The sequence below is a fragment of the Atractosteus spatula genome, chromosome 8 (assembly GCF_055471065.1).
Source record: "Atractosteus spatula isolate fAtrSpa1 chromosome 8, fAtrSpa1.hap1, whole genome shotgun sequence".
Lineage (NCBI taxonomy): Eukaryota > Metazoa > Chordata > Actinopteri > Semionotiformes > Lepisosteidae > Atractosteus > Atractosteus spatula.
In genome coordinates, this window is record NC_142713.1 from 5,964,355 (window position 1) to 5,980,337 (window position 15,983).

General features: G+C 40.2%; 1 long non-coding RNA gene across 1 annotated transcript in view; it reads right to left on the bottom strand.

Annotated features, from left to right (window-relative positions):
• Positions 1-5,736: 5,736 nt before the first annotated feature.
• Positions 5,737-15,983, bottom strand: part of LOC148829106 (uncharacterized) — a 43,021-nt gene continuing 32,774 nt past the window's right edge. Inside the window, exons 4-5 of the long non-coding RNA XR_016091483.1 lie at positions 8,301-8,378; positions 5,737-7,064 (exon numbers count right to left, since the gene is read on the bottom strand). This is a non-coding gene — a long non-coding RNA (uncharacterized LOC148829106). The remainder of the gene's footprint in view (positions 7,065-8,300; positions 8,379-15,983) is intronic.

Sequence of the window (15,983 nt, forward strand, 5' to 3'; positions counted from 1 at the left end):
GGAAAGATGACTAGAAAGTCCACCGGAGCTGAAGAAAATGACTGTTGCCACCGTTCTACGAACTTGAAAAATGAATCCCTGGTCTCCGAACAACTGAGTCCACGCAGGCACAGTACCAGAGCATTAGGCAAAATGCATAAAAATAAAGCTGTACAATAAAAAGCAGCCAGTGTTACAGCGATAAAACCAAACTTTAAAGTCACTGCCATCTTCTATATGTGTTCTCTTGATTTTAGAGGCAATGATCAGCATTTAAGTAGAATATTCCTTTTAATATAGATCTCCATTAAAGTACATTTAGTTGTATATTTTCGCAAATATTTAGAACAGTTGACAGCCTTGAGTTTCCCTCTTATCCATGCGTATCCAACATTAAAACCTTTCTTTCCCAAAGCTTTTTTTCCCCCCACGATAGGCGTATTTCAGTAAAAGTGAAGTAGCAGTATTTTCACAAACTGTAGCTACTGGCACATAAATCAGAGAATCCTGCTCTTTATTTTTAAGAGCACAATCTGGTGTAAAGAGATTGCGTGAATGTCTTGAAATAGAGATAATGGTGTTCTTCTTCAAATGAAGATTTAAACTAGTTTCCTCCTTCGAACATACAAATATTTACCATTTCTGAAAGCACAAATGCTAAATATAACAACAATGAAACACTGAATTATCCTGCAAAACGTGTGTTTGGGCAATAGTTAAGGCAGATAAAAGTAGCTGCTTTTATTTAAGTTCAACACAAACAATATTTAAGAACAACAAAAACTGTTAGTAATAAGTTTGCATTTACCATAAGGTGTTTGGTAACATTTTATATTCTTATTTAAGTTAATATATTAGTTTTGACTGTACCACAAAAATGTCTGGCCTATAGCAAATACCACTGCCTAAAGGCGTTACTTTTTTTTACTATTTAATGATTTTACAAAGGTTACTTCTACATTATCTTGGAAGGGTTGTAATTCTATGACATATTTAATATGCACTTGGCAAAATATGGTTTTACTGTGCAGATTTCCTATATTCTATGTTAAAAATCCTATTCTCTGTGTGCTGCTTTAAGTTGTGAAACTCCTTTATTTTTACAGCAGTACTGTCAAGTGATGTGTCAAATGGGAAAAAAAATGAAATGAGAGTAACAAAGTAAAGAAGAAATGGAAAAAAAATGAAACAAAAACCATTGAGCAGCAGTTCTGTTTATTATATACTGTATTTACGTCCTGCAATATACAAGTAAGCAAAAAAGCAGCTCTAGACGACGAGCAATGCTGTGGACTAGACAGCAACATTAACCAAGTATAAACTGAATTCTCTTACTCTCTAAATCAAAGAATAATGAAGCTCTTATTAACATCACTTTATGACTTCTCTACTGGTCTTTCTTAAATTAGACGATTCTAATCTGAATGTATAAAAAAAAAACCTTTACCAACCTCAATGATGCTCTGGTGTACACAAAAAAGTTAGGCATGTTTTTGGAAGGTTCTGTTTTCTGGGAGAGCTGAAAACTGAAGAACTGAGGTCAATACATTCTTGTCTCCAGTGCTGTATTGCTGCCCTTCAGGGAAGGCAGTAGGTTGTATAGTTATCTCCTGAAGGGGCAAAATCACTACCCTGAAACCACACAACCTACTACCTCAGCCTGTGAGAACATCAGACAGATCAAGGGTCAGACAGGACTGTGCAATCAGGTGGAAAATGATGCAACGAGACAGACTAGTGTCCTTCCACTGATATTGCAGTTGGATCTTCTACATCTTGATACAGTAGAGAAAACAAAAAAAATATTACGAAGACAAACCGATCTCAGCACGAGTGGTTAACATAGACATGGGCTATAAAACAAGATGAGCCTTGACCTTCTCACAACAAGGTATCAACACTGCTCGCATGGTCATAACATTTATTATTTCATGACACCAAGAGGTCCACTTAGAGGGTATCTTCTTCCAGCGCTGAAATTACAGCCACTTCAGGAAAGACAGTAGATTGTATAGTTATCTGACAGGAAGGGTGTAACCCCAAAACTATACAACCTACTACCTCACCCCAAAGGACAGTCTTTTTCTGATCAGCAGTCAGATCAGGCTTGAACTTCAATCCCCACTTCCTGACAGGAAGACACGACGGTCACCACAGAGTTGAATACGAAGCAAGACAGCAGGGGAAAAGACCCCCCAAAAATCCAGTAGCCTGTTTTTTTTTCGCCTACCAGAGAAGAAACACAGACTCTTTCTTTACATTTGTAATGGTAAAAAAAATGTTACAAGTCTCTTCAACTCAAAATTAAGTATGGAGCAGAAACCACATTAAGGCGAAGCTTGTTTTTCTGCCAGGTTCTCTGGACAGTTAAATTTTCACCTGCACCTGCAACAGAGAAACAAAACAGGCACTATTATAATTATCAAACATTTCAGTTACCATATAAAAAAAGATGCAATGGACAACATCGTACCATTTAACCTAATAATGTGAAGTACATAGATTGTGATTAGGAAATAAAGACTTCAGTAGTAATGTGCTGGCAACAACTTAATCTCTAAAGTGAGATGTTTGCCACGAAGCCCAACATCATGATAACAGGAAACCAGAAAAAAAGGAAGTTTAATTGTATAAGATACCTGTACATCACAAATCCACACTTAACATCCCTGGAAATACTGTATGACAATGACAGCATGTGTGCTGTATTCAGTTGGTCCAAATACAAAATCTAATCACAATGTTATTATATTGAAACTCCACATGAAGGGAATTTAATTGGGAAAGTCAGCCCAATTTAAACTGTCATTTACAGTACATACAGTACAATGGAGTCAAAAGATTTATTTCCAGAGGAACTGATATTTTGAGTATGCCAAAGCAGCAGAAGTTAAAATACAGCAAAGGGACTGGATTATAACAGGACACTTCATAAGTCTGTTGACTTTCAAATGTTACATTTGCTAAACAGTTTGCTAAAAATCCTTGCCTTTCGAGACACGATATAAAATATCTGTAATGCACCAGTAGATCTCATGTTTTAATGCGTGTTCTTAGAATATGCACTACTTTAAAGTTCTGCACAAGCCTTTTCAAGTATAAACATCGATGGACATTAAATATATGCAAACTTTTTATTATTGTTGTTGCTTGCTTTTGTTGTGTTTATTTAATCTTTAATTAAGCATTGGAAAGAAACAGAAAATTACGACACTTTTCTCAACTTTTTACTATTTTATTATAACTATATAATTGTTTCTTAAATAAATGTAGTCATATTTCCAAGGGACTTTGAGAAGTTAATTATATATTTTGCGTTCATTATTCTGTAAGAGCATCTAACTGAACTACAGTACATAGTGTAATTCCTTCCAGACAGCTTTTCGAGAGCGATTCCTTAATTGTGAATCTGTTGTTATCCATCCATCCATTTTCTGATTTCTAATTTTTATCTACTTCTAACCTGTTCTATAAGTGTACCATAAGATAACGTTCCGCTTTTATACTTTTAGACTTCAAGGAAGCATACTCTTCCAATGCTTTGTAAAAGGAAATGCTGACCCAAGTTTTTTTTGTTTTCCTTCAGCTGAGGGTCCTGTGGGAAAACAGCAGCAGCTTCTCTGACACGAAAGGCTACATTCGCGGGATCTGTTTTCCATTTGTACATCAGCTGTTTCTTTCGGAATTTTTTAAAAAGGGGTGAGGTGGGTGGGGGCTTCTCCCTTTGAAAGCTTTTTTTTTCCTCTCTCTCTCCACGAAAGGGGCCGCCCATTTGCTTGTGATGGAGGGGACGTTGATCCAAGTGTGGGGCCCCCCTGTGGAAAATGACCGACAGGCAAAACGCGCCGGCAACAAACTCACCGAAGGGGACACAAGCGGCCCCCACAGAGCTGCATTACACAAGACAATACCCACGCACCTTGAGCTCTTTGGCCACATGTGTGGCGTTTCACTCCTGCTCTTAATGAGTCTCATCTGCGCACTTACACGAAAAGAACTAAATACTTGCAGGCCGCGAAAGCGAGAAAGTCTTTTATTATTCCAGCGCTTCGCCAAAGTCGGCCGTCATCCGCAAGCTCGGAGGTATCTGGAAACAGGAGAGCACTGGTTTCCAGATAACTGGCCCCGCTCCTCGGCACATCCTGGATAAGCTGTCCACAACACAGGAGCTTCAGGACACTCTGCACTTACAAACGACAAGTCTAAAGAACCAAGCAAAAAAAAGAGTAACCAAATGTGACACACAAAACAAGCTAAAACCCATGTTGAGGACATCAATCTCGTCATTATTTTTTAAGGCCAGGGCTTCCTAACTCTGGTTCTTGGGACCATAGTGTCTTTTGAGTTTTCTACTAAAATCCTTGACTGAACCTTAAAATTTTCATTTTCAGACCTTGGACCTAAACCAGTAAAATTGTGACCAAACTGATCCTGGAAATCAATTTATGCAGGTTACACTCCATGTGTTTTCCTAATTTCTTAATGCAATGATATGTCCTTAATTTGGGAACTTTTCAATGTATCAATGGAATTATCTGTCATATCTGTAATTGTCTAGTGAACCAAATTGTTAATGTTGCTTTTCAGCTGTGTCATCCACATTTTTCACAAATGCACCAAAAGAAAAGTCGATTAGGACAATAATAAATAGTTGCATTTTAATGAAATAGCAATTTAATAATTAAGAATTTTGTTTGTTCTTTGAAGCTTAAGAGATTTATAATTAATTGCAAAAATCCATCCATGATCTAACCGCTTTATCCAATAGAGGGTCTTTGTGGGAGCCGGAGTCTGTCCCAGCAAGCAATGGGTGCAAGGCAGGGTACACCCTGGACAGGACGCCAGTCCATCACAGGGTAGACGCGCGCGCGCACGCGCGCACACACACACCAGGATTAATTTTCCGAGAATACACTTAGCCTACTAGTATGTCTTTGGACTGCAGGAGGAAACCAGAGCACCAAGAGGAAACCCACAAGAACACGAGCAGAACATGCAAACTCCTCACAGACAGGACTCCGGGAATTGAACCCAGGGCCCCAGTGCTGAGAAGAAACAATGCTGACCACTGCGCTACCTTGCCTTCCTAAAGTGTGCTTATTGGAAAAAATTGAAAACAGTTGCAAAAATCCAGAAGTCCAATATTCATTCAAATCTGAAACAGCTTAGCCAGAATGAGAACTGAACCCCTGGAGAGCCAAAGCAAGCAGGTGTAACTAGTCCGCTCTGTGAGCACTGTCTGCTGTCTTACACCAAGTCCAGTGACTACATATGTCACTGCATGCAGTTTCTCAACTGAAGACGAGTGCCTCAACAAGTTTCAACAGCAAAACACAAAGCAGAGGACATGAGAGGAAAACTTAGGGAGAGAGAGCGAGCTTAAAACTTTTTTTCGTTTTACACTTCGAGTTATAGGAGTTTCGGACCAGTAACTCTGCCATGTTGTTAAGAGCTGATAACCAGGCTTCCTTTAAGAAATACCTGGATCAGATCCCAGGATTAATAGGCTACGTGCAACGAAATGATCTAGATGGGCTGAGTGAAGCTTTGTTTTTGAAACGTTTCTTACAGTATGTCCTTTTTTATGTTTGCTTCTAAGAGCCCGGGAAATCAGACGGTCTTTTTTTAATGCTTTTTACCGAAGATTTGAAATGCGGTAAAGTGATGAGCACCTTCGAATATGTGCTTCTCAAGTCCAATAACGATTACAGGGAAGCATTAACACTGGAAAATGATTCAGGTTTTTAACTAAGCCACTGGCAAGAAATCAAGACATTTTTATTTTGTGCTGTTGACACAGAAGAACATTTTGGTCGTGAAAAAAAAATCCCATTTTAATTTCCATTAGCACATTAACTTTTGTAAAGGGTTAGCACATTAGCTTCTGTATACAGGATTCTGTGCAATTACTGCAAATGTCTTTGTAGATATCGAGCATGGTAAAGGAGAAAAGACAATGCTTTAATTAACAAGCAGGCTTTTTAACTTTTAAATTGAAAAAAAAAACTATCACGCTCATTCATCGTTCACTGCAAAATGTGATGACTTGGCCAGCAGTGTGGAGTAGTGGTCCAGGGTGCTGGACTCTGGGATTCTGGGATTCAGACCACAGGATTCTGGGATTGAATCCCAGTTAGACCACTGCCGGTGTACAGTATGTCTGAGCAAGGAACTTCATGGAGATGTATCCAGTAAATGTGTCGCTGTACAGGCGCTACCCAGGTTAACATTCCTAACTGAGAATCAGTTCTTAATGAACTCGTGTAGTAAATAAAGGATAAAAACGAACCATTCCATTCCAAGCGCGGGGCCCCGTCTGAGTGCTCCAAAAGTGTTTTTTAAATTTATTTTTAACGCCGACTAACTTCCACAAGGACAGGCAGCTCGGCCTTTCGCGCAGGTCCAGGCAAAGACGAGCACTGTTTGTAACCCCTGCTCTTCCACTCTCACTGTAACCCTATCGCACCCGACAAGTCAAGAACACCCAGACTTACTGTTTGAGTCCGCATCTGCTGAAACATTTATCAGATCTAGTTCTAGCAGGAGATTGGGTGTAAGGCAGAAGGCAGATCTATTGTTAGTACTCAATGGAGTGCTTGATTCTCTTTTTACATTATTAATGGGATCATTGCTTAAAGCTCTCATAGGTGGATGTCGCCAAGAAATTAAGTTATCTCCCAGCATGCTGACAGAAGCATTATTTCCTCCTGACAGGAGCTTGTAAAATTTATCCCCATATAATGATGCACCTATTTTTTTTGGGGGGATTTACTGCAATGCAACTTTATTTAACTAACAGCGATTCTGACTATTTGTTGTACCTGTGAGGCAGGTACAACTGACAGATAAAAAGTTTCTGGTGGCTCAACAACGGTGAAATGGTATTTGGAGCGATTAAGAAACAAAAACACGCCACAGCTTGGCAATACCTCCTCGGGAGCAGACGTTTTGAACCGAGCTGCGGTCTAGCGGGATCGAAAAATCCAGGACAGGAACGTTTTGAAGAGCCATTCCTGGAGCAAACGACCTGACTCGAAAAAAAAAACAAACCTGAGCATGTTCAGTCAAGTCGTGTAGATGGTGACCTGAAATATAAACAAAACAAACAAACATAAAAATGCGCTGTTGACTGTTCTGGCAAAACTCTTTTTGGCGCTATTCATTTTATATCTCGAAAATAAGAACTGACTTTACAGCAGCAAGCTTCACTTCCACTGCAAGACAAATATAAAAACTATGACACAGCTGCTTCAAATATGGCATTCAAGCGAACTGATTAAACACTTTTTTTGTACTTCTCCAGAAAGAAACCCAACTCAACAGCCTCACATTAATTTGGAAAAAAAATTGTTACAATATTTTCCACCTTGGTTTTGTAATAAAAACACTGTATAATTAATAGCTTTATATACCAACAGCTGCAAGCTGTATGCAATATATTATGAATCTATTTATCATGCAGGCAACGCGGTGAGGGAAAGAGAAATCTCTGTTAAAAGCTGATACCTCACAGCCTTTGCTAAGACCTATGCTTAACTGACAAGCTCTGGGCTGGCCAGCAGTATCTGCTGACAGTACTACAATAAATCTGGCACACTTGTGGTTTTTTTAAAGGGGTGACAGGCAAGGGGCTGTGGTTTGGGCCGTGAGTTGCTCCTGGGAACAGGCCTGAGTGTGGTAGACCACAAGATTTGTCAGTTCCTTATAAAGGTGAGCAAGACAATTGTGGTAAGTGTGATTAATAAGAAAACATGCGATTCCAGCTGCCTGACTGAAAGAAGCATTCGTAGCTACAGCAGAAAGAGAAGCCGACAAGGGACCTCCCAATATGGGCTGAAGTTGCTTTTAATAGAGCAATTTAAGGAACGACAACGTCACATTAAAATGTCCACAAAAAAAAGGCCACATTATCTACATTATCTCTTTTTCCCCCCTCTTGAAAGGCGATTTCAATTTCCTTGAGGAACAAGAGCCCCATGTTCTTGTTTGATTTTTCTTGGCAGTTTTTGGCAACATCGAACTGCTTTCTCCCACAAAAATGTCCCCTTTGAGCACTCACGTTCTGACTAAACACTCAATAGTAATTTAATAAAAGGAGACCAGGTGGGGAGATTCTTTTGCAAGCAACTGTAGTTTGCGAAAAGGTTTCCTTATTAGTAATAGGTTGGCAGGAGGGAGACATCTTGGGTGAGACTGTTAACAGGAGATTTTGGATGTATATATAATTAATGATACTTCATAGAGATCTTCTTTCTCCTTTATGGAAGCATTATGTCTTTGAGTTCATTTCGACATGCGCTGTCATTGAAAGGTGTTCCTACCTTATTACTGCAAAAGCTCCTGGCTGTTGTCATGGCAATCCTTGGAAAGCTACAGTCCAAGCCCTCATCCTCACAACTCTTTAAAAACAAAGTCAAAAAGAGAGTGTTTGGTCAGTCTTTCATAGACTCCCAATCTGCTAAAAAGTAGCCTGCTAAAAACATTCCCATAATGACAATGTTACACATCAACCGGCAGTAATATGTATTATTTTGAAAATTGGATACAGTATTCAATGGCTTATTAGCAGCTTCTGTAAATGACTAAACCGAACAGATGGTGTCAGAAATTCCGAGAACAGACCACTTTACAACCCCTGAGACATTCTTGACTCCCATTAAAACAACAACAATAATGCTCAGAAACTGAAGTGCTGCTCTAAACCTCATACATTTTGTACCACATCTAAGCTATAAACCAATGTGCATCATGCACGTACATGTATGACAATATTAGAACTGTTATGGGCAGACCTGGAAAAACTGGATCACGTCAGGGAACCTGACGGTTTAAAATTCTTTCAGCGTTTGTAAGATTCCAGCTCAATTTAAGATGAGGCGCGTTTAGGATCTACACGCTTCTTTTTTTTTTAACATGCTCGCAAAAAGCTGTAAGGTGTACAATTTTGCATTTTTTTTTAGGTGTAAAATGGCACAAGGCGTCTGCAGCGGCCAGTGGCCGAAGCCGACACTCGTCCTTGGAGAAGTGGCTGGATCAGATTTTGGGCTTGACTCCATCCGCAGCTTGTCTTACGCTCCCCAGTTCCTGTTAACTCACTCTGTTTTAAAAGTGGCTGCTGGCCACAGAAACGCGTCCTGTGAGACACGGAGAGAAGGGGTTCCGATATGCTTTCCGTCATGTAATTTGCACCAGTGCACTGCGTGCTTCAGCTGGGGTCTCCTATATTTAACTCTTCCTTCACACATCACCAACACCAGCCAGCGTACCGCGCCGTCCTGCAGACGTGCAGCAGGAATTCTAGACAGACACGCACACCGTTTAAAAAGGGAAGCAGAGCTTCTCAGCTGGGTTAACGGACAGGCATGAGCATCTATTTATATCTCGGCCAGTGCTAACAAGGTCCTGTTCTTCACACCGCCCGGTAACAAGGTCTGTGGATATTTTGGTCAAAGTCAGACGGGGCGACCTCATTTTAACCTCTGAACTGATCTGCCTCTGTGCTGTCTGGGGCTCAGAAAAGGACCCTCCTTTGGCGATGTGATCAACATGCCATTCCGCACTCCCAAATTAATTTCCCTTCAGCTTCCTTTGAGATAAACATAGCCTACCATGCATCTCGAAACAAGTTCTGCATTCAGTCTGCAATCTTAAAAAAATCTCAGCCGCAATAAGAATTTACAATGATGTATGTTAGGATTATTAACAATTCACTAAAAGCCTCCATGAGTCTGTTCTTCTTTTTATCATTAGAACAACTTATCATTAGTTCAGCTTACTTTGGGTGAGATGAAGCCAGACTTGCGGTTAAGCAATCTTTAATTCACATCGATCTGACTTAATACCATGTCACTTTTGTTTTTAATTTTCTTTTTAGAGGACGGGGAGGGTTATGTGGGGACTGCTAAATTTGCTTCCTTATCCATTTAACCAGCTGTTTTCCTTAGTGCGTTGTTTTACTTAATGAGGCTGAGACAGCAGTACCTTTGTCCCTTCTGTGCCTTAAGCCTCACAGGGAACAGGCGCCAACGCATCAATTATTAAGAGGAAAACTGCAATGGCTCTAAAAAAAGTTTTGGACATACACAAAATGCACAGTTGATTTAGTGAGAGCACTGTACCGACAACTAAAACATTCCTTGTTTAATGTACTGTACATCGCTGTGCAATAGCCCTCTTTATCTTGGACACAATGAAGAGTTACAGTACACGTATGTTAGGAACATCAATAATTTACTCAAAGCCTCCATTAGTGTTTTTGCTATTACAACTTGGACTGCAATTAGCTCAGCTTAGACTGTGCTGAGAAGAACGCTTGTTGTTCGACAACCTTTAATTCATATTTAATTCAGAATTTTCAAAAACGGGATCCCAGCTATTGACAGTAAACTATACATGAGCAGCCAAAGAGAAATGTTGCAGTAGCTAAACCTTTTGCATTTAGCAATAAAATCTAATTGGCTTGTTGTAAGATGATCCTCATTATGTCATTGACATAATTTGTTCCTCTCTGCACACCCATGCAGGTGAAAGGTTACTTAAGGTGTTACAAAATTTAGATCTCTCTGAGTTAAGAACCTACAGTGAGCCCATTCAGCCCATCTGGCCTATTTGATAGTTAATAGCTGGTGTGAGGATCTCATCCGACTGTTTCTTGAAAGGAGACAGCTCATCAGCTTCAACAACACGGTTGGGCAGCTTGTTCCACACTCCCATTACCCTCTGTGTAAAGAAGAGGCTTCTGTCCTGACTGGAGGATCTTATCCAGCTCTGTCTTGAGAGAAGCCTGGGTATTGGATTCAACAACATGGCTGGGCAGCTTGTTCCACCCTCCCACCACCCTTGGGGTAAAGAGATGCCTTCTGTTCTTGGTTTTAAATGCCCTTCCATGTTGTTTCCACAAAGTTTAACTGTGAGTTTAAAACAATGTGGCTCAAATTTCAGTAGACCATTGACATAGAACTGCGTTTCTCTTCATTTAGTGGATGAAACAGAATCAGACAGAGTGTATGAGGCAGCTCACAGAAACAAACATGTGAGTAAAAACTGTGTTTTTAAACTTGTTTTTAAATAGGTGGCAAGTCATGACGTTAATGATGCATATTTATGCAATTCAGAATAATCAGTATAGCATCCTCACCCTGCACTGACAAAGATACTACATTGGAGTCAGAAGGGATTCTAACTTATGACAGTCTCATTCAGTTAGTATGACGTACAGTAGCTAGAAGGTTTTTCATATTTCAGCTTGCTACAAGAAGTCAACAGGTACAATGTGTGGCAGAAAAATACTGTGAAAGAAAAGATTACCAAAATGTTAAGAAGATGCTGTACAGAGAAAAAAAACAATATCATAACATAATCAACTAGACACATTCTACAGTAAACACTATTAGAGTGCATACTGTAAATTATAGTGTGCATATCCTAATGAAGGCTTTAATGCCGAAACATTGACCCGTACTAAATAATATATTATGGAATATATAGTGTGAGAACAATTAATCCAGCTTTAGAAAAATAGCACCAGCCACATTTAATCCATTGGGTTTACATTTGTGACATGTTTGTGTCGAGCTTTCCATCAATAAAAAATAATCCCGAGCAATATTAAAATGAAAAATTGCAGGAGTTTCACCGCATGCCTGATAGTGTGATCAATTCATTCCCCCCCCCCCAAAAGGCAAAAATATTAAAATCTTACTTCAGTTTCACCCAAAACGAAAAGATAGAGGACTTTTCAAAGCATGAAGGGGATAGGAACCCAGAGTGGGCCGAAACTCTTATTAGGACGCGAGAGCACTTGAGCAATAAAGTCAGAACAAGATGGCAGAGAGCTTTGCCGGTCAGATGGGCAGGCCCTGAGAGCGAGAGACTTCTCACTGTGCTTCCTGTCTACTCGCAAATGCTCCCAGGAAGATCCATTACTAGCTGACATACAATATTACCAAAGGTGACCGAAATCCCGGAGTCTCCGAGTGAGAACCAAGCAAACATCGTCAAATAATTCCCGTACACCCAGAGCATTCTTCCTTGACTATTCTTTGCAATTCGTTCAGTAATCCTGTTCATCGATTTCGGCAGCAGAGGTTTTCAATTCTGGCTGAAGGCCTGTTCAACTTTTGAATCCTTAATATTTGCCACCCCAGCAGAACAAGTAATAGGTTTATTCCTTGCTGGAAAGAGAAGAAAGAAAACAACGTTTCGGCCGTGGAGCCTTCTTCAGGTGAGCTTCACACCTTCACACTATCTTCACACCTGAAGAAGGCTCCACGGCCGAAACGTTCTGTTTTCTTTCTTCTCTTTTCAGCATGGAATAAACCTATTACTTGTTCCTTTGCAGCCTACGCATGCTGACGCAGCTCCCCGCCTGAACTACATCTACAGTATGTTACATTAAGAGTGCACATTGTTTCATATAGTTTAACTAAAACTATATGTAGACGTACTGTGCAACAACTACCCTGAGATATTCAGAGAAAGGCTTGCAGTGAGGGGTAAGACTACTCAGCACAGAAGCTTTGTTCCATAGTCTAGACATTTTCATGCGAACATCAAAAACCCAGTAAATTCATTCACCATGTTTCTTTGACACTGGAAGCAAAAAATACAGACATGCCAGAGAAACGTAATGATTCCCTGAACTCGCAAGAAGTGGACCGTTTTGTAGACTATTTTCTCTTATTTTCCTCCCTTATCTCAATTCTACAAATAATCCAATGAATGTCTTGCACCTATTTCATAAAACAGAGAATAGATATTGACTTACACACCGCTGCGTGAAAGTCTCCTGTCCACCTCATAAGTTGGCTGTGGAAAAGATGACCAGTGCTTTGTTAATAAGTATTACTTTATCCTACCTGCTGAATAAAGATAAATATGAACTAATATGTTTATCTACGTATAACACGCCTTGCAGCAATGAGATCGCTGGTTGGAATCCTGCTAACTAGAAGGATCACTAAAAGGATAGCTAAGCACTGGTGTGGAGTTTCAGTGGTGTTATTAAGAGAAACAGAACATCCTCCATCTAAAAGAAGATCACTGCACTGTATCTGAGTGTTGAAAAGAACTGCACAATACATTTCGTATACAGGGACTGTAAGGTCTTAGAACTTAGAATAAAACGACTGAGTTTAGGTGAACCATCACACACACAGACCTTTTCATTGGAAAATAAACCAAAGGTCCTCATAGACAAAGAAAACCAGCAACGGCACTTTTTAATTAATATAGTGTGCGATTTTGACATGACCAATCTGGTGCCAAACAGGTGCAGATATTCTCATTTAGAAATAGTACAGTGGCTAATTTGTTTTTCATTGTCTTTTTCAGGATGGGCTGGCATTACAGAAGGGAACATTTTCAGCAATCATAGTCTTTGTACGCAGTGCCTGCTGAATCCAACTTACTGTACTATTAAAGAGATGAGAAGTAAAGAGTGACTCCAGTTCTTTATTACACACATGCACGACACACAGTGGGCCTGCAACAGCACCTTACAAGTTCATTGTTATAATGGAGGACTGACTGCACTTTCTGAAGTTGAGTGTCTGAACACTCAAGGCTTGGCACAAGAATGACAGAGTGCGTCTGCACACATATCAGTGTGAAATTAATTTACCTTTGAAGGCATTAGGGATGCAAATGCTTGACTCCTTATTACTATTAGTATTTAAATGCAATAGTCCTTATATACTATACCTAGGAAACCCACTGGCTTGGAAAATTACTATTGCACCCAGCAGGTTCAGGAATGAAAAAGAAATGAACTGTGTCTGAAATTTCCTATCTGTGGCACATGCAATTTCGTGTCCATGAAGTGGAATGGTAAACTTAAGTAAAAGCAGATAATGGACACATTGGTTATCGCCGCTTAATAGTACAGTTTCATCTTGACCGAGCATCTTGACCTACTGTTTCAGGCAGAAGACAGGAGGTCAGCCCACAGTCTAATACAATCTCCTTCCTCTTGATTTGCTTTCGCCTCTACATGTGAAAAGGAAACCTCTGGAAGCTGGTTTTGGGCACATTCGACACACATTTCTTCACTGCTACAACATGTGGCTGTCAGCCCTCCACAGAATACCTTGCCAGGAACTGGAGACAACATCATAACAGAACTGTAACAGCACCATAACTGTGATATTCACTGGAGAGAATGTGGAATTTGAACTAATAAATGTCGAAAGGCCCAACAGATATTTCCCTGCCCCACCCCACCCCCCACTGAAATGGGAAACAAAATCATCACAGAAAGATTTACAGGTTGGATAATGTGTCTTTCTTACAAAAATAAAAATATATACATTTGTAATTGAAAAAGAATTACACAGAGTAAAGGTGGCGCAGTGGTCAGCATTGCTGCCTTGCAGAGCTGGTGCCCTGGGTTCAATGTCTGGGGTGCTGTCTGTGTGGAGTTTGTATGTTCTCCCCATGTTCATGTGTATTCCCTCAAGGTGGTTTGGTTGGCTCCCGAAGTCCAAAAACATACTGGTAGGTTAACTGGATTCTGGCAAACATGATCCTGCTGTGAGTGTGTGCCTGTCAGTGTCTCTGTGCGTGTCCTGTGATGGCCTGGCGTCTTGTCCAGGGTGTGTCCTGCCTTGTGCTCATTGCTGGCTGAGATAGGCTCCAGCTCCCTGGTGGATCAACAACAACCACTGCAGTCTTTGGAGAGCTCTCTGACCTTCACCATGATGATGCATACTACTACAGAAGATCTACTGTGCGTCACCCTCCTTATATCCTACTTACTATATCCCAGGAAAACAGGAAACCTGTGGAGGCTTCTCTATAGTTCTGGAAGCTTCCACTGCACTTCCAAAAAGTTACTGTAAATTTGTTTTTGATGGATTTTCTGAACAGGAACGCTTAGAAGTTTGAATAAAGCTGACTGTCTGGTACTATTATGAGACTTTTGTTTTTAAGCAAGACACATTACCCAACCTGTAAAGCTTCCTGTTATACAGTATGAAGCTTCTGTTCCTATTTCATCTGGGGTATGAACAAATCTGGAGGTCACTGTATTAGTATGATGTTTTAAGCACATAGTTTGCACTTGTGAAAGGAAAAGACATTTTGCAAACACCAACAAAGTAAAAAAAAATATGAGGCATAAAAAATAAATGGTTCCTTTGAGTCCTATAAATTCCTATTAATGCTTCAATGATAAATAAGATAAATGTATGCAATAATTAGGACTACACCATGAATATATTATATGTATATTGTACGAATGCACCTTTTTTAACTGTCAATCATGGTGGAAAGCAGCAAGGGCTACCGTTAAAAAATTAAATCAATTTTAAATTGTCTATTGTCATTACAAAGTACTGCACACAAAACCGGTTTAAATAAACCTGGATCGCAGAATCATTTTATCCTTCTCTCAGCTGACAATACAGACGGTCAAAAACATTCCAAATGAGAAGAGCACCTGCTAATCATCATTTATGGACTCCAGTCCCTGGTAGCACAACATGTGATGGTAAAATTCTCTCGGGACAGCACAACAGACACCACCACACAATGTAAACAGTACATTACAACATCATAAATAATAACAACAGGAACAAAAAATATGAAGTAGTGAAAGAAAAAAAAACATGGTAGACCATGCAAAAAGTGCATATTGCAGACATAGATTGAGTCGGAGTCTGGAGGGGCTTATTGTAGATGGTCAAACTGATCTCAAATCTTTCATAGTCAGCGAAGCTGCTCAAAGGTTCCAGAGTGAATTCTTTGTACCTGCTGTTTCAGGGCCAAGTTTATATGGAATGGACAGTGATGTTCATGTTCATGTTCATGGGCGGAGTGGTGGCTCTGTGGCTAAGGATCTGCGCCTGTGGCTGGAAGTTTGCCGGTTCAAATCCCGCGGCCGGAAGAGGAATCCTACTCTGTTGGGCCCCTGAGCAAGACCCTTAACCCCAGCTGCTCCAGGGGCGCCATATAAATGGGTGACCCTGCGCTCTGACCCCAAGCTTCTCTCTCCCTGTCTGTGTGTC